Source organism: Cimex lectularius, unplaced genomic scaffold (assembly GCF_000648675.2).
Source record: "Cimex lectularius strain Harlan isolate CLEC.00 unplaced genomic scaffold, Clec_2.1 scaffold103, whole genome shotgun sequence".
NCBI classification, from domain to species: domain Eukaryota; kingdom Metazoa; phylum Arthropoda; class Insecta; order Hemiptera; family Cimicidae; genus Cimex; species Cimex lectularius.
Window position 1 is genome coordinate 266,397 of NW_019392691.1, and position 20,173 is coordinate 286,569.

The 20,173-nt window shown below is 34.9% G+C and overlaps 1 non-coding gene across 1 annotated transcript; it reads right to left on the bottom strand.

Annotated features, from left to right (window-relative positions):
• Positions 1–913: 913 nt before the first annotated feature.
• Positions 914–986, bottom strand: Trnay-aua. The gene has a single exon. It is a non-coding gene; the product is annotated as a tRNA-Tyr (tRNA).
• Positions 987–20,173: the final 19,187 nt, after the last annotated feature.

Sequence of the window (20,173 nt, forward strand, 5' to 3'; positions counted from 1 at the left end):
ATGACAACTTAAGTTTTTGACGAAAAAAATCTTTGTAGCATCAATCAAAAAAGTTAGCAAACAGGAAAAGTGACAACATTAAAAAAGTTGAAAACAATATTAAATGTAGATATCGTTGAAAAAATGAGAAAAAGAAAACTACAACACTAGAAAATGATTTTAAAAGTATGTAAAAGGTTTTATAGTATACACTACTATTTGTTGTAAGATTTTAATTTATTTCTAATTCCCCATCATTCACCAAAATATTACATAATTCATTTTATTCATTTATAAATATAGAGTATATAATATGTATATAAAAATATTTTTATACAATACTTATTAGGCAAGGCAAATTATTATATGTTCAAGCGTCACGCAATATCCACAAACCGTTGTTTTTTGCACATTTACTCCAATTTATAGGATACTCTGTTAAATCCTGGCTAATTATAGTCATAGAACCGGCAGAGAAAATGTTAACCGCCCATTTATTCAAACTGACAATGAAAATTATTCTGGGAATATTAATACAAACAACAATATTGATACTCAACTATTTTCCAACTGTAAAAGTCCTTCGGGTTTATCTTATCTTAACGGTACTAATGAAAGTTATGGTAGTTTCTGGCGTCCAAATGAACTTCGGGTCAGTAAGTCCACGACAGGACATCTACCCCTTGAACTTAATCAGCAATTCTCATATTAGATTTAAAACCTCCTTTTGTTCAAATCTTAATCCGTAGTTTTACCCTGCCTGTTTATCCGTTGTTATGTTGTTTCATAAGAGAAAATATGCAGAACGTTTATCAATTGTGATACATTTATTGAAACAGAGTTTAGCTCTAGATGCTACGAAAAATCCAAAAAATGAAATTATGTACAGAATATTATAATTAATTAAGGTTTTTAGTTGAGATAATTAAGTCAATGGCACGAGCGGGATTCGAACCCACGATCTTCGGCTATATAAGCCGCTGCTCTACCACTTGAGCTATCGTGACCTCGATCCACGGACACTAACTTCCCATCTCAACCCCACCTTTTGAATTTAGTGGCCGAGTGGATCGAGGTAGAGCAGCGGCGTTCTAGCCGAAGATCGTGGGTTCGAATCCCGCTCGTGCCATTGACTTTTTTAACTCAACTAAAAACCTTAATTAATAGTAATATATTAATTGGACAAGCGGACCACGAAATTAGTGAATTTATGTACACAATATTTAATCCGAGTTGCTTGTTTGTTAGAAATCATTCAAATCCTGTCATATTGTATGTATGTACATTCAGTGATTTAATATGTGTAATTTATTGAACATTACTTAGTTTTTAAGTTAAATAAAATTATAATAAATTAATAAACTCTGGTGTAATTAAATCACAATGAAACTCTGTTAAATATCACGATAATCAAAGTGTGAAGTTAAAGACTGAATCTTCTGAGGACTTACATTTTTTAATGAACCCTTTGCAGTGTGTAAATATGAAAATACTCGGGTTTTTTTCTACAGGTCACTACACTGACACTATGGTGTATGTGGATAATGAGGTCAGTAAATATTTTCACCGGATATTGTATGGCATAGTTGTAGTAGTAATGAATTTTATAGTGTTAATTAAGCTTTTATTAAGGTTTTGGTTGAGATAAAAAGTCAGTGTCATAAGCGGGATTCGAACCCACGACCTTCGGCTAAATACGCCACTGCTCTACCACTTGAATACTCATTGTTCTAGAGAGGAAGAAATGGAATCGACGTCTCTGAACAATTGCTGGATTGTCGAATGAGAAGGCAGAAGCTGAATTAATGATTCTCATATTAACAAGATAAAAATTTCCATCCTTTATATTTTTACTCTTAGAGGTAGTACTAAGCTAGATTTAATAAGTTTCGTAAATTTTTATGCGCCTTTTTCGAAATAAAAAGTGTCTTAAACATTTGATCTGAATTATTGTCTAGCTTTGCTCATTCTGCAATATGAGCTGGACGAAATTAGATTATCTGATGTTCATTTCATAATTCACTATTTAAAAATAAATCGACTAAATTTAATCATTGAACCGAAAAAATTTAACTACCTATGTTGCTACGCTATATCCCTCAAGAAAAGCAAAATTGAATAGAAGTAACATAAAAGAAATATTTGGATACAAATGGTCGCAAAATACTAATTGATTTCTTTAATTTAGTTGGTATACAAGACCGAACACTCAGTTGTGTAAAGCATATAAAAGCTATGTTTTATTACAATATTAGTAAATCATGGAATTTCTTTTCAAGGTTCTAAGCCAACAATAGGCGATGATAAATGTTAATTAACATTAATATGTGTTTATTTACTTGATGTTTAGAACGATATTCTTGTTTTTTATCGTGAACGACAAGCAGTCGCTTAGTTTGAAAGACTTGAGAGCATAGTTTCAAATTTGACGTCTGTTTATCCGACTGGTCATACCCCTCAATAGAAAAGAACAACAACGAAAAGTATCTTTACTTATGTTTTATGCATGTCTTTACTTCCTTTTGCGAGGGGGAACACCGGTATTCCCCCTTCACCGGTTTAAACCAATTGGCTCGCCCCAGGTGAGTCCCGGCAACAACCCTAATTGCATTTTTACCCAATGTTTTTGAAAACGGGCCAAACGCGCGAAAGTTGTAAACACCACTTCCGAATCAACGTGTACTTCGAGAACTTCGACTCCCAAGCCGAACATACGGTCGCGTAAATTTCATGAACAGGAGGAACACCAAGAGGATCCATGTCCTATTATCTTTTCTCAACAAGAAAGTGCAGCCCTTAAAAATCCGAACAAAAACAATAAGGTGGACATAGTTTTCAACATATTTCGAATTAAATATTCGGTAAATCAAAAAAATATTTATTCTATTATTTTTAAATAGAGATCTATAAATATCATATAATCTATTATAGGTTTTCTTTGGTAATGTCTGCCATTAGTCTTACAATTTTTATCAAACCATCATTAAAAAGCCTTTGGCTTGTTTTTCTTCCATTTGCGAGCAAATATTAATTCATTAATGAAGTATTCCGTTTTTAATTATAGACACAAACTTAATTTGAGTAAAATACCGTCATCAAGGAGTAAAAAATAATACAAACAATAATAAAATAAACAGAAGGACAGTCTTGTTTGCTCAAATAAAAGTGTTTGTTTTTTTAACTTGAACAAAAGGATCTTCAGTGAGGTCACAACAGAAACGACAATTCTTTACGTTTTTGCCGAGCTTTCAACGATTATACCGTCATCATCAGGGCCTATTTATTTTAGGAAAATATCGCAGTTAGAACATATNTATTTTTATTTTTTGACTGGGACTTCCGACATCGAGGTCATTTCAGCCCCAACTATGTCTATATTCTATTTACCCTTTCAAACACTTCATCCATAGAAATAAATACATTCATACACATAAATACATCCATACAGTAAACTCATTCCGTTTGGTCGGTGGAGTACTTGATATTTCTCCACCGACCCTATATTCAAACTAATCTAGATTGGGGTCGATGGAGTACTTTTATAAATATTCCCCCATCGACCCCGAACACACACTCTTACGCTCTCATCGTTCGAGGGGTGATGACGTTATATTTCACCCTCAATCCTCGCCATTCACGCTAATAAATACATGCACTCAGACAAAACATATAGACATACAACACATAAGACATACTATATACAATAAAAAAAACCAATTTCTCCTAAAAAGCGGAACAGGGGACTCTTAAAATCGCTACCGTGTTCGAGAACTCTTCTTAAGTCCGGCGGCATGCCTACACGCTCTCTGTATGGAGACAAGGCATGACACGCCTCTAATATGTGGGACACATCGAGCAACCTTTCTCTGCATAAGGGGCACCTGCGCGGGCTTTGGTCCAGAAGCAGGTGCCCATGTGTCAACCGCGTATGGCCAATCCTCAGTCGGTTGAGGACGATCCCTCGTCTCCTGCTCAGATTCTCTGCGGGCCATCTACCGATCGTGCTCTTGACTCTCATTTATTTATAATTATATTTATTTTTATAAAGTTATTTTCCTAAAATAAATAGGCCCTGATGATGACGATATAATCGTCGAAAGCTCGGCAAAAACTTAAAGAATTGTCGTTTCTGTTGTGACCTCACTGAAGATCCTTTTGTTGAAGTTGTTCAACAAGCAGGTCGATACATCATCTCATCTTTGTTTGTTTTTTATTGTTTAATTTTCTCTTCATTTATATAATGTTTTTTTTATATTTTTAATTTAACTCTTTAAGAATATAGTTTTGACAAAAGCCTGTCACGACGAAAATAGGTAATTTAAGCACTCTTACTAGGGAAAATATTTGGTTCGCTTAAATCGTGAATTTCTGTTTAGTGAGGTTTGTCTTGAAACGGTTTTCAAGAAATTGGCTTAGTTAAAAGTCAACATCGTAAGCGGGTCCCTTAACTTATAAATGGTAGGACGAGGAAAAAACTTATACAAACAACAGTGACATGCGGGCAACAAGTGCTTTGAGACGAGGAACAATAAAAAAATCCCAAGAGTCTAATACCAAACCGCTCACTTTTTCTCTATTTTTGAGGGAAAGTTGTATTGTCGTTAGTTTTTCTAAAGTTTTAAAGTTTAATTTTTCTATGCTTGTCATTAACCAGTTAAGAGGCCTGACGAGGCCCTTAACATGCGAAATATATCAATTGTATAGTGATACCAGTCGAGAGTATTATGAATGACAACGGATAGTGAGACTTATTGCTACGTCACTTGATGGTTATCATAACCGAAATGGGGATCCAAGGGTCAGTTATGTTCCAACTAGACAATGATCTAGTCTTGTTGGAAGCATATTACTGTACATAAATTCCAAAGGCGGTAAATCTGTTAATTATATCTATTATCAATCATTATTAATAGATAGGTAGAGCAGTATGCTTGTTTTTAAATTTTATAGGGGGCTTGTTTTTAACTTAGGGTTTTTGGCCTGCGCATCGGCATTGATTTGAAATATTTAAAAAAGGATCTCTTTTCGAAGAAAAGAAGAAGCGTGGAAGGCGACGATTAATGGAAGCTGATAGATAGATAGGTTACTCAGTGTGTCCGAAGGGTGCCATGCTTTGGCCCGATATAGGGAGCGAGTAGGCATGCCCCACTCTCTCACAAGATGGTAGTCGGGCGGGTGGGTCAATTGTTGGGTTCCTTGTTTCACTTTTAAAGGGAAACGAGGGTGTTTTCTAACATATAGAATTGTATACACTTTGTGGTGTCCGAGTATGTATGTTTCATATGTATATTTAATGTGGTCAGGGACACAGTTCACTCGAGGCTCAATGTATTTACATTTTGGACCGGCCTCGTCAGTGGGTCATTGAGCTGTGTGAAACAAAACCCACACTTTTGTATATTGTTGGGAGTAGAAGAGCAGTAAAATTTCTCTATTTCACACAATTTAAAGGTGCGTGAAGAGAAAAGTAGGAAGAGAGAGTAGCCCCCTGCATTCGCCCAAGAGTATAGTACCAAATTGGAGAGAAAGTTGTCTTCTATGAAAGGAAGCTTAACTTTTTCTCTATCAGATTGTCTTCAACTATTAGTAGGTAGGCTTAATGAGGAATTGAACATGAAAAATGTATGAACTGTGAAACAGGCTGTCGCCCTGTGAAGGGTTAGGGATGGGTTAGAGGTGTGGATTGTTCACGGCATTACCAGTCAAAGGTACTCAGAATTTTGACCGGTACATTTTGCGGCATCGATTCGAAAAATTTAACAGTAGAGGAGAGAAAACAAAATTAAATCGAGACAGAAGAACTCGGGTTCTTGCTAGGTTAGTAGTCGTGCATAAACCTACACCCCAGCAATCCGTAAAAGAGTAGAAACTTGCAAAAATCTTCAAAAAAAGTTGTATGAGATTTTACCTAATATTGTCAATAGTGTCAAGCAGATTTCCTGGTGATGTATTGATACACGTGTACGATAGCCAGATCTTTGCCAAACGGCTCTTCCAGGTGCCGCAAGGTGTGAAATAAAATTAATGGTGCGTGGTATTTAAAATTACGAATGAATGGTTTGTAATGGATCTTTCTCAAATAAGGAATTTGATAATTAAAAAATGGGTTAAGAACAAAGTAATGTTTTATTGGAAATAAACAAAGCAGGAAAAAAACGAAATTATACAAAATCAATATAAAAAATAGAAAGTTCTTAGCTTAATGTTTCTTTTTTGACACGCAGTCCCTTCTTCAAGATGTTTCCTCCTTTTTTCTTCTTCAAGATGCCTTGTTTTTCTTTTCTTCGATTTCAATCGCCACGTGCGAGCCGAAGATCCCCAAAACCGACTTATTAACTCAAACCTTCCTCACTCCTCCCCTCTCTCAGAGTATCCTTCCCGCGCTCTTCAAAAAAATGCTCGCCTAGTATTCCCTATCTAAGTGGCTTGTTTGTTATAGGTTCTTCACAAATGTGTTACTGATTGATCCTCTGACCTTTAGAAGCGAGCAGTTAGAAATTGTAGGGAAATGGTCACAGCTCAAGCTCAACCAAGTTCGGCCAATCTCCCATTCTCTGTCATTGTCTTATGAGATGCCAATACTTTGTTAACGGCTCTTGTGTGTATCCTTTAGACCTTGGATTTACCTCTCCCAAGGGTACGAACCAGCCTGTCTAGTCCTTTGCACCAACCAAGCACATTTTCCTTTTTTTTCTTCTTGTCAAAACCTGGCAATATCCACACACCATTGTATCTGCTGCTCCGAGTTTTGTACAGTTTATACATATCCCTCCGGGTTTCGAAGTGTCCAGTCAGAAAACTTACTCTCATTCTAGTTCTAATACGTTCTACGTTTAATAGGTTTGTCCTTAGTTCCTCGATGGTCCTTCAATAAAATGTTTCGCATGCCTCTCTCCTTGAATACATTCCCATTGAACCGAGGACTCATTCTTAACCCATGGATAGGTCTAATCTTTTGGTGCTATGCAATATTAACCTAACCGACGAAAAGTTTAGATTTCAGTAAAGTCAGTATTTCAACATCCTCAGTACCGCGACCACGCGAAATCCTGGATGGACCATTTTATTTATGTATTCGATCAAACTACCCACAAAGAGCTAAATAATCTGTTTATCCATGTCAGCTCGTTATAGCAATCTAAGCAAAAACCGACAACCACCATAATTATCAAGCCCTATTAATCCTCTGATACGCGGACTCTCATCTCTCCATATTCCATCTAATCCTCTTCACAGATTTACACATTCAAGGCATGAGAATCCAGTCTGGTTTTTATGTAAATGTTACAAACTGTCGGTTACTATAAATGTACTTATTTAATTCAATTTGCCGTTCGAACTGCTGTTAGGTTGCTCAGGGGGGCTGCGAAAGGTTTGAACCGCTGGAAAAGATTCACCGCTTCTTCATATGAAAGTTATGTGTCTCTATATATACATGTTATATATAGACACCGAACTAGGCCAGTTGTATTTGTTTACAATACAGCTCCATTTCAAAAACATGTTAAAAATAATGAAACTCCCAGATTATCGTTTGCCAAAAATAGTTGCCCTTGGTCACCCCCTACATTAATAGTGGCTACTCTGGTTTAGGGTGTGGAACGACTTCTCTAATGAGCTTTCATTTGACCTCATCTCGCCGCATAATGTAAACAATTGGCCCGCTATTTTTAAAGAAATGCTTGTTAATTTAAAATTAAGATTTGTTTCTGCACTTCAGGAAAGAGTCTCGTCTACTTCACGTTTCTTATTTTACAGCACCTCAGATATGTTTAGCTTAATTACAGATGATACGCAAGGTTTGTCTTTGGGTGAACTTCCTGGCTTTTCATGTTCAGAGGTGATCTTTTATATCTGAATGGTGCCCCCTTTCTAACTCTGGGAAATGCACGGTGTCCCCTATGTAATTCAGATATTAGGGAAGACACTGTTCATTTCTTGACTGAATGCACCATTTTGTCAGCGATTTGCTGTTGGATTATTTTGTATTTACAAAAGACTTGGTATGGTATGGTATGGCGATAAGGATACTAAGAAGCAAGGTTTGAACTTCCCAGGCAGCCTTCAGCTTATTGTACCTTCCTAGTTCCTTATTTCAGTGAAATAGACTCTATCCTTCGCCTTAGAAGTATCAGGTTATTGACTGTCACTGCTACAATTTCATTCCCTAAGTTCTTTTCGTATGTTAGGCTGAATCTCCATTGAGCTGTTGCTTCGCGTTCGAAGATGATATGGGTGGCTGTTTCCTCCTCCTCGTTTCATAATCTGCAGATGGGATCATCGTAGAAGACCACCATGAGGAGTGATGTTCTCACAGACCCCAACCACCGAGTAGTACTACCACCAAGAGCTGAACCTAGCCAGCTCCAGCAGCAACAGTGACAGTCCCACTCAGGGTGAGGGCAGTATAAGCATAAGGTTACTAGCGCCACCACAGCTAAACCACATCTCCATTTGAGTTGGGAGCAACTAACCGACGAAGCTATATATGCTTGAAACCCAACGAAAAGGTCCGGGCCCAAGGAAGGGCCTGCAAAACCCCCCCCGGCCAAGCCGGCCGCCTTCCCCGTAACCAAAAATCCCCCGGGCCCCGGCAACCAAAGGAACAACCCGGTGGTGGGGTTCCCCAAGGTTTGGAAAATTTTGAAGCAATCAACGAACAAATTTGAAGGAAAGCCTTAAAAAGGCCGCCTGGCCTATCACATCGTATGAGGACTTTTTGTCAGTATAACTTCTTTTAAGATTTTCCAGGGCACAAGCATTGATGGCATGTATTTCTGCTTGAAAGACCGAAGTGTACTTGAGTTTGATTGCTCATGTTTTGGGCTTGTACAGTAAATGCCCGATCCGGTTCCTTCGTTTGTTTTGACCATCTGTATACCATACCATTGTGTCTGATGCACTCCTCTCTTCTTCCTCTCCGCAAAAGGCTTAACGTTTAGGAAGTTTTTTAAGTATAATTTTAGGAATTTAATAAAATATGCTCGATAGGGCCTGGCACTACCGGTATGAATTAGTGGGGAATTCAATTTCTAATCTTTGTTTTTCTTTTATCTTCATAGTTTTCTTTAAGATTTTTTTCTTATTAAGTAGTTCTTACTTTTTCTTTTCATTGTAAAACGAGGCACTATCACTTCTTTATTTTATCTAGAGACATCCGGCAGACGAATTTATTATTAATACTTTGTTTTTCTTATTTAATTATGCTTAACTGTTAACTACTGTAAAAATAATAAAGTATATTATTATATATTATTATAAATGTACTTATTAAAATAAAATATATCTGGTCCGCGGTTGTTGTCCGTTTTACCCAAATACGATAGCCATTCTTGTCCCAATTTAACCTGAATTTTGAATATCCTGTAGAAAAGGAAGCCTACCCAGCGTTATAAAATTACCTCTACTTTGAAATATCAACATCAAACATTATTAATTTAATAATCCCTCACAAAAAACCCCACATGAACTTTAGAATGCCCCCCTATGAAGTCCCAGGAACCGTTCAACTCTTATTTCAAACCGACGAGCCATCGTTGTATTAAATTTGTGAAACTTATGATTTCGCCCTCATAGTAAATAAATCGCTGATTTCACAAAACAATTCACTTTCATTTTTTAAAAAAAGTCTTTTCTTTGTTGCAGGTGTAGAACGAACGTCGCCAGCCTCAACCGGATCCGACGATAAACAGTGTAAAATTCCTGTAAAATTGCTTTTGTAAATTTTGTATAAAAAAACGAGCTAATCTCCGAACTTTTGTAATTTATTATAAACCGAGCGGTTTTTAGCGTTATATAAATTTTTAGCGACCTTTAGTGCTGTGTTATAGAAATGCTTGAATTAAACAGCAAACTAATTAGGATATGTACGATTTCATGGCTGTACACAAAATGTATTATAAATTTTAAAAAAATATATTTAAAAGTTTTATTTTATCTGTTATGTAACTAAACTAACTTTTGTAAAGATTTCAGTGTTTAAGACTTTTTTTAATATATAACAATTTTATGCTCATCTATCCGGCATTAGATTGCTAGTAACTTGTAGAGTAATCTTGTAAAATAACGATAAAAAATTTATAATTGTACTTGTAATGCTTGTAAATAACGTAAATAATTGTAAAACGTACTATAAAATTTTCAGTGTGGTAGATGTGTACAATTGCACAGGGTATCATATTAAAAAAATCGATTTATAATTTATTGTTCGATCCACTTTGTTAAAATTGCAGAATTGAACAAGAGACAACATGTAAAACCCGCAATTACATTTCCTCCTGTTTAGAATCTTGCAACTGTTTAATTAATGAAGTAAATTTCTCGACAACGGGAGAGATTAAAATGTAAACCTTTTTTAACACATAGAAAACATTTATTTTAAAAACTTTTACACCCCATTTTTAAGGTGTTTTCAAAGCCCAAGTTTGTATATATTGTATAAGAGATAGTTTAAAAAAAGTGTTTCCCTTATTAAAAGAATGTGTATTTACCTTTTTGTCAGTATATTTAATATTGTGCCATAAGCATAACATACCGAAAAATGTTACAAATAATTGTTAAATTTTAAAATCTTTAAATCTGTTAAATTAAATGTATATTAATTTAGGTGTATTTATAAAATTTGTTAATTCGCCTATTACCTGTGTTATTGTAAATATTGTAGTAAAAGAAATCTCCCTATATTATAATACACAATATAAAATAATTATAAAACATACATAATATAAATTTAGTTATGAATACATCGTTATTATAAGTTATTGTAAATGTTTGATTAATGTAAATAATTAGGTGTACTTGAAACGAGATCTTAGGTCGATATGCTCAAATTGTTTTCATCTCCATTGTAAAGTTTTGTTTAAGCTCAATCTTCCTACCATACGGGCCAATGGGGGACTTGCTATGAGCCCGCGACCACCCCATTGGACCTGTCCTTTGCAAAAAATATATACATTTAAAGATATTTTGGGAAAAAAGTGTATATGCTATTTAGATTGGTTTTTTTTAATGTAATAAAATAAGTATTAATAAATGTGATTTTTATTAAACCGTCTTTTGCTTTATTAGATTATTTTACATTTGGTGCAGACGTTTGCGATTATTTTGTCATCACAGAAGAACAACTGGCAGATCAAAATGATCCGAAGCAATTAAGCTTGAAATATGATGACCGCATTGCACCACACTCTCCTACATGTAGATAACTCTTAGCCAAATCTACTTATGACGTAACTGTGTCCAACACAACATCTTTAAGCCGGTAACAAATTTTACCGATGCAACGCTATGCGACGCTACCCGATGCTACCCGACGCAAATCCGAAGTCCAATTCTCCATAAGTTTGTATTACCTCGGTGCACATCTGGCCGATGCTATGCTACGCTACCCCACTCTACGCTCTGCGATCCCCACTGTCCAGATTTTCCTCGAGTAGCATCGAGTACAGTCGAATACAAAAGAACCGGACACTCATATTTTTATTCAAACTAAATGTATCATTGTTGTTGTATTAATTACAACAAACTTGTTTTAGTATAAACCAAATTAACCGAGATCACAAATTCATTAGTTTTTTATTTAATTAATTTTAATGGTTTGGTAGAAAATTGAGCAAAACACCGGAATACCCGTTTATGATATAACGAATTTAACTAGCTATTTATCACACGGTTTCTCTCATAAAATTTAACTAACAATTTATTTCATGGTTTTGTTAATAAAATTACACCATTTTCGTTGAGTAGCTTCAGAACAAGACACTCATATTTTTTATAGTTTATTTCAAACTAAGTATATGTAATTTTGTCGTTAGATTAATTATGACATTCCTAGTTGAAAGTAAACCAAATTAAACAAGATCAAAAATTCATAAGTTTTTATAAAAATTATTTAAATATGTTGGTTAGGAAGAAAATTGAGGAAAACACCGGAATAACATTATTTAAAACGATTAAATTTAACTAACAATTTATTTCATGGTTTTGCTCATAAAATTTAACAAACAATTTATTACATGGTTTTGCTCAAAATAATGCATTAAGAACAAAAGCGGGGTTGCGATTGTGATACTGATTTGTGATCCACGCTGCGGAGTGTACGTGGCGTGCGCTTGACGCCGCATAGATGTACACACCCTGGGTAGCATCGCATAGCGTTGCATCGGGTAAGTGTCTTCCCAGCTTTAGACAATATTCATACGATATAATGACATATTTCACCGCCAGGTTAACATTCAACACGACATAAAGCATATCAGGTATACGACACTATTAAATAACTACTTCCTAACAAAGCCCCTTTGTATCTTAATTAAGGCTTAAATATTACCAAATATTCAACAAAGGCTTATTTTACTTAATGATAAAATTCATAAAATGTTTCTTTCCGAATATTATTCCCGATGGTTATTTTCTATTTTACTCATACTGCACAATTTGGCAGACACATTGCGTTACCGACAATACGATCTTTTCCCTTGTGCGGAAACTGCTTGGGTTTATTTTTCTGGACCTGGCCTTTTATTCATTTTTCTAGGTTTTAATGTGAAAGCGCGGGAATTTCAACCCTCGTACGTATTATTTATGAGAACATACCTTTCCTAGTCTTCGGCGTCTGTTAAGAAACAGGTTCGACACGTTATGCCTGGTTTACATTCAGCCATCGGCATTGCTTCTTCCGGTTCCATATTTATTTCTTAAAATACTTCTGTGGCAGCATCAAAGAAAGGTTTTCATATTGACTCTCATGACACTTCCAATAGACTTCCGCTTTCGCCTCGAAAAATGGAGGCCCTTTAATACAGTTACAAAATTAATAAAATAGCATTTTGTTAGTTTAAATTTGTGACATGGAGTAAAATAAATTTTTTATATAAACTATTAAAGTTTAAACAATTTTTTTCCTAAATAAACCAGGCACTAAATTTGGTTCCATAATTATCGATTTCTTGGTTTATTTTTCAATTTGATCCTTTTCCTCTTGTGGTCGTCTTTCCATCTTATTTTCAGTTTTCCGTTTTTCTTATCCCCCTGCCATGGTACTGAATTTGTAGCATTTCCTGCTGTATTGATCCCTTTGGCCAGGCCCGCTTATTTTCACTTCAATTTCTTCACTGTTGCTCTAAACTCTTGAGCTCTTTCTTTCGGAACGTCTAATTTTTGTACTTTGACCTTTTGATTTATTCCCTGCATGCTTTTCTCCAATTTTTTCCTCAGTGGCTTCCAGCCGTCTTAGAGTTTTTTCTATTATTGGTCATAGTTCGAAAGCATAGGTAAGACATGACTGCTTATTCTAATACCATGCCTTTCTTCTTAAGCCCTGTATTATGCTTTTTAAGTGTGTGTTTCTTAGTGACCCGATGTTTCGTAATTTGCTGAAGTCGTGAGGAGCGGTCAAGAATGAGGTAGTTTAGAAAAACACCTTATTAATTTTTTGCGGACGTTTCGTCCTATATTCGGGTCATCTTCAGTGCCTGGGTAAATTACAAAACATATGTTGTTTGAGAAAAAAACAATTTAAGATGTAAATATAAATCATAAACCAAGTATTCATACTCACATAAAGTGTGGTACTATTCATCTTTACGTGATTATGAAATACTTGGTTCAAAATTTCCTTAATTAAATTTTCTGTCAAAATTGACAATATCCCTCTTCAGTTTTGTGAAGTTTATGTCCCATTGGCCCATACATACAAATGCCTTTTCAAAGTCGATTAATACAACGTAAGTTTTTACATCAAATTCGGTAGATTTCTGAATGATTTGGGCTTTTCTTCAAAACCATTTTAAACATACCTGCTTAGTCTCTTTGTACAGCCAGTTTTCGTCATTTTTTACAGAATTATAATATAACCCATTAAAATTTAACCTTAACCATTACAACGCACGATTTTTACCTCTTCCCATTACGCGAGTAGTTTTGTAGTCAGACTGCGGTCTGAACGGTTGGAGAATGTGTATTGGCAGGTTTTTGCATGTGAAAATCGACAGCACCTGTCGCATAGTACCACATTCAACCATTGATCTAAGTTCTTTACAACCCTCAGACGATCGAACGTGTTGTGTTTTCATATTTCTAAAATTCATCATATGCGATGATGCAGAAGTGGGTGAGGTTCTTGAATAGATAGAGAGACCGAGTTCTATTAGCCTGAACAGAAAAGTTTCAAGTTATGTATTTTTATAACGTATATTATTATAATTAGCAAAACTGTTAAATAAAGGTTCAAAAAATGACTGATGAAGTCTACATTACGCAGGAGTACTTGTCCTCTAATGAGCCTAAAGCCAACACACTCGATGCAACGCCATGCGACGCTGCCGGATGCTATCCGACGCAAATCCAAAGTCCAGTTTTCCATAAGATTGTACTACCCCCGTGCACATCAGCCCCATGCTATGCAATGCTACCCTACTCTACACTCTGCGATCCCCACTGTCCAGATTTTCATCGGGCAGCATCGAGTACAGTCGAAGACAAAAGAACCGGACACTCATATTTTGATTCAAACTACATGTATCATTGTTGTTGTATTAATTACAACAAACTAATTTTACTATAAACCAAATTATCCGAGATCAAAAATTCATTAGTTTTTATTTTAAAAAAAAAATTATTTTTTAATGGTTTGTAGAAAATTGAGCAAAACACCAGAATACCTTTTATGATATAACGAATTTAACTAGCTATTTATCACACGGTTTCTCTCATAAAATTTAACTAACAATTTATTTCATGGTTTTGCTCATAAAATTACACCATTTTCGTTACATTATTTAAAACATACTTATTTTAATATAAATCAAATTAATCGAGATCAAAAATTAAATTATTTAATTATGATGGTTAGGCAGAAAATTTATCAAAACACCGAAATAACTTTATTTAAAACAATTAAATTTAACAAACAATTTATTACATGGTTGTGCTCATAAAATTTAACTAACAATTTATTACATGGTTTTGCTCAAAATAAAGCACTAAGAACAAAAGAGGCGTTGCGATTGCGATACTGATTTGTGATATGCACTGTATGACTGTTCGTGGCGTGCGCTTGACGTCGCATAGATGTGCATCGGGTAGGGTCGCATAGCGTTGCATCGAATGGTCGGTTTAATGGTACTTAGTACTCCTATCGCTGTCCTGGTGCGCTATTTTGAACCGTTCATATATGTACAAATGTCTAACTTGGAATCCTCAAACAAGACTTCCAAGACAAGAAGAGTTCTGTTAATGAAATGATTGTTTCAATGATAATGAATAAAATCAAAGCAGACCAATAGCAATTAATTGGTGAGCGCGTGTTGAAAATGAATTTTCTTAGATTATATGCCTAAACTTTCTTACACCATTTAAAACGACGTTTTTACATTGTTATTTTAAGGGTGAATTCTAACCTTAAATGATGTTTACTTAACATCACTGCATATCTTATATCAAACTTTTAAATTATTGAAATGTTGAGTTATAACAGTTCGAATTTGGGATAATTTTATATGTCAATATTTTCTCGAAAGGTACAATCTAGAAAACAAATATTTCATATCTGGTGGCAATTTTTCCATATGTGAATGTAAAACGTAAATAAATTATTTTCTAGAAAAATATTTAAAACGTTTAGATTTTAAGAGACAAATTGTTAGTTTATGGACGGTGAAATTGCAATAATCGTAAGTATCTTTAATAAATTAAATTTAATTCATTAAACAAATCTAGTTTGACGTGTAAATACAAGTATTTTTTTCTTTATCGAAATATGTTTTGTTTATTGCTTATAGACAGAGAGAGAAATTGGAAAAGCAAGAGTGGTCGTTGAAAACCGGGATAAACGATGATTCTATTTGTTAGTAATGACTCCTATGGCCGTGCATTGATGATGTAAAAGTTATTCGGACTTTTTTCACTCGAACATTTCACCAGTCTGTATCGACCGACGTGTTATTTTCAGCGTCATTATAAACCTTTGAGGGTTGTCTTTCAGCACGCAGAAAGCGTCAAAAAGTTCCTCGTCGACAAAATGTTTTTTCGACTCCATATATTGTTCGCCGAGCTCTTCCTTCCTGTACCAAAGTGCCGTGTAGTCGATGCGCCCAGAGTGCTCATCGATGAAACGCGGCGACAGGTTCTGACACGCTGAAACCGCCGTCCAACAAACCCAGTCTTGGAACCTTTCGATGAACCGTTCCGAAAGAGTCTGCCGTGCCGATATTTTCTCCCGGTCCAGAAAAGGCTGCCACCTTTCGATGAAAGCTTCCGTGAGTATGCGGCTCCAGGAGATTGTCGGCCAGTCGATGAACGACTTGAAACGATGGAGGAACAGTTCGTCGAGAGGTGCCAAGCTGGAAATCACCCTCCAGCCGTCCTCGTCCAGGCTTTCGAGCTTATCCGCGATTGCCGTTTCCCAGGCGGGGAAAGCACGGAAAGCCCGGTAGGCGTTGGCGATGTCGACTTCGTCCTCCAAATTGTTGATCACAGTCTTCACTACATAAAAATCAAGTTTCCAACAAGGCGGCTTATCCATCAACGATATAAACAAAACAAAACAAACCAAGAAAATAAAGAATGAAAACAATGTTAAAAAGTGTAATAAATTTAAATCCTACATGTGCATATGTTCATTTAGTTTTTATCAAACCAAGCGGGGATTATTAATTCTTACAACATGCTCTAGCCATGGAAATTAAAAAATTAAATAATTATTATTTGTCAACTATTTTATTAATTATTATTAAATAATTGATATTTACGATCATTTTATTAATTTGGTCACTAATGAATATCTAAAGATATTCAGTTAAAAAATACTAAAATTATAAAATTCTAGATGTATTTGAATTACTAATGCCTAGTACTAATTCTTATATCGCAGTTGTCATTAACATATAATTATTCCAATCGTTCATAAACGACTTATTCCATATAAATTAATATTTTCAAATCGTATAAATAAAATTATATTACTTTATCACATTTTTTTAACATCATTTTTGTTGGAATTTTTTATTTTCTTCAGTTGGTAAGCTGGTCAATTAAGTAAGTTAATTCATTGTTATAATTTTCGTATGAAATTTAATAGTATGAAAATAATAATTCCTTTCTAATAAGTTGATTTTCTGCTTAAAGTAACACGATCATATATTCTTATTTATCTTTTTATGTTCAAAACGACAAAAGTTGATAGTTGACAAAAGTTGTTTTCATCATAGATATTCAATTTTTAGGGCAGACCTTTCACATTGTTTGAAAAGTGCTCGTGACACTGACTTTTTTATCTCAACTAAAAACCTTAATTAATTGAAATATATTAATTGTCAAGCGGACCACGAAAACTAGTGAATTTAAAAAGTTAACATGAAATATACCTTAAAAGCTCTCCGTGGCCATTTCATTTGTCGCCGAGAATCAAATAGATTACACGTCATTTGAAAAATGGCAAAAAGGAGGGAAAATTCAAAAGTGGGGTGAGATGGGAAGTTAGTGTCCGAGTGGATCGAGGTCAGGATAGCTCAAGTGGTAGAGCAGCGGCGTATCTAGCCGAAGATCGTGANAATACAGTCAAAATAATCGGTTCCCGAACAAGTGCTACGTAAATATGGTAGTTGATCCTTGATATGTTCGCAATTGCGACTTGCACAGAGACCTGAACATCCCTCATATCGACACGGAGATCACACGGTAGCTTATAAGCACTACCTTTGTCTCTAGAGACACTCTAACCCCGAGGCCATCCGCTTGTCTTATATTCAGCACAACGTAAGACGTCTGAAGATGGCTAAGCCATTTGATCTAGTTCTGTGGAAACTTCCTGTTGAAGCTAAATTAGATAAACTGTGACACCGACTAAAGTTATTGATTATTTATTTACTTCTGTTTTTTATTGTAAAATTAATTGATTCATTTGACCAGTCTTAATTTATGTTGTATTTAAAGTAAAGCTTAGATCATAAATAATAAAAGGAGATTAAGGATGTGATTTCTTGTTTCCATTAATTATGATACTAAATAAATGCCCTGATGAGAGTCAACAAACTTTTTTGCGGCCTTAGCTTTTCTCAAGGACGTCTTTGAGGGATCTTGAGACGATCTACCCTCCTGTCGGGGTAATAGGGGTGGAAATGTTGAACACGAATTGCGTTAATGAGTTGGGTTGAGAGAAGCGGAGAAATCTTGGAACCTGGAAAATTTGTTGGCAATTAAATTATAAACGAGGAATATTTTAAGGTCGTTGTGGAGGATGGCGGTGGGAACATTGGAGGGAGCGTTGACTATAATTCTGGGGTCTTAGGACTGGCAGGACTGTATTCGTTGGATGTTATTTTGTTTAGCGGTGCCCCAAAGTTCTAGTCCGTATGTCCAAAGAGATTTCATAGTGTTTTGAAAAGTAAGTTTGTATATTCACGGCCTGTTTGATTTTCCAAGCAGTTTATCCGTCTGATTGTCATATCTTGCCATTTGTATTTCGGTTCAAGGTTAAACAGGAGTTAAGGTAGAGCCCAAAGTAGCTACGCAGTCGTTTTTGCTTATAGGAAAGGAGGATTTTTGAGAAATATTAAGTGAGGGGTTTTGCTTTTGAGAGCAAATGGTGCATGGTGCCTAGAACATTCAAAGTAATTGTCGGAGAGGCATCAGGAATATCACAGTATCATCGTCAATGGAGTCAATAAGGATGTAATGTGTCATCCGGATATTTGAGTTTGGTCCTAACCCATTACCCTGCATCATTTTCCAAATGTAAAAGATATAGGACACAATATAAATTTCGGTAAAGTAAAAATATTAGGGAGAGAGAGAAGGATCAACAAAAATTAATTGTATCGAAGAATATCTATATAAACATAAAAAAAAACATAAATATACAAGATAAAAAAACAAATTATGTAAATAGCGCAAACATATTTTAAGAATTTCTACAAATAATATAAAATTTAATAAATAAAAACAAAACTTTTGTTATACAAATAATATATAAAATAAAAAATAGTAAATTAAAAATGTAAAATTAAGTAAAAAATACAAATAAACAAAAAAATAATAAAATAAAAAACAGATCACAGCTGCAAATAACACCACACTTTGGAAATATGTAACCAAGGAGAACCTACCTGTTCCGGATCAGAAATGACGNGCGTTTTTTTTAGTCTTATCTTATGTACATTGCTAATATCAATATTCAAATGCTTCAGCAATATTTTGTCATTTAATTAATAAAACTAGTTTACTGGAAAGAATATTGGGTAATTTTTTAGTGATAAACAAGAGTTTAGACGGTGTATAATAAGATTGCATCTTAGGCCCTTGCTATACTTGCTGTGTACGGGTGACCTACCACTGACGGAAAACATAACCATCGCAAATTTTGCCGATAACAAAGCTTCCCTCACGCAAAAAAAAATGTATCCATATATCCACGAACTGACTGAAAATGGCAGTTAACATCATCCATGAATGGTCAGATACTTGGAAGGTTAAAATGAATGACCATAAATCCGTACATATAAATTTCACAAATACAAACCAATCGTCTTCAATTTTCAAGAATTCAGTAAAATATTTAGGCATGACAATAGATAAAAAATTAAATTGGATAAAACCTGTCAAATAGAAAAGGAAAGAACTTGATTTCAAATACCGTCAACTTTATTGGTTGCTGGAAAGGGACTCCCGGCTATCAGTACAAAAAAAATACATTATATTTAGTGGTCTGATTGACAAAATTACTTATTTCAATTAATTAACATTTTTATGTAAGGTTTTGGTTGAAATGAAAAAGTCCATGTCACGAGCGGGATTCGAACCCACCGACCCTCGGCTCAATACGCCGTTGCTCTAACCACTTCAGCTATCGAGACGAAGTGGTTAGAGCAGCGGCTTATTGAGCCGAAGGTCATGGGTTCGAATCCCGCTCGTGCCATGGACTTTTTCAATTCAACCAAAACCTTACATAAAAATGTTAATTAATTGAAACAAAATAAAATGTTGATTTATAACCAAATATTGAAGCCTATATAGATGTATGGTATACAACTCTGGTGGATGTGCCAAAAGAGCAATACAGTCAAAATAATCGGTTCCCGAACAAGTGCTACGTAAATATGGTAGTTGATCCTTGATATGTTCGCAATTGCGACTTGCACNGTCTGATTAGATCCAACACATACCAAATGAATTAAATTTAAAAAAAAAACAGCCTTCC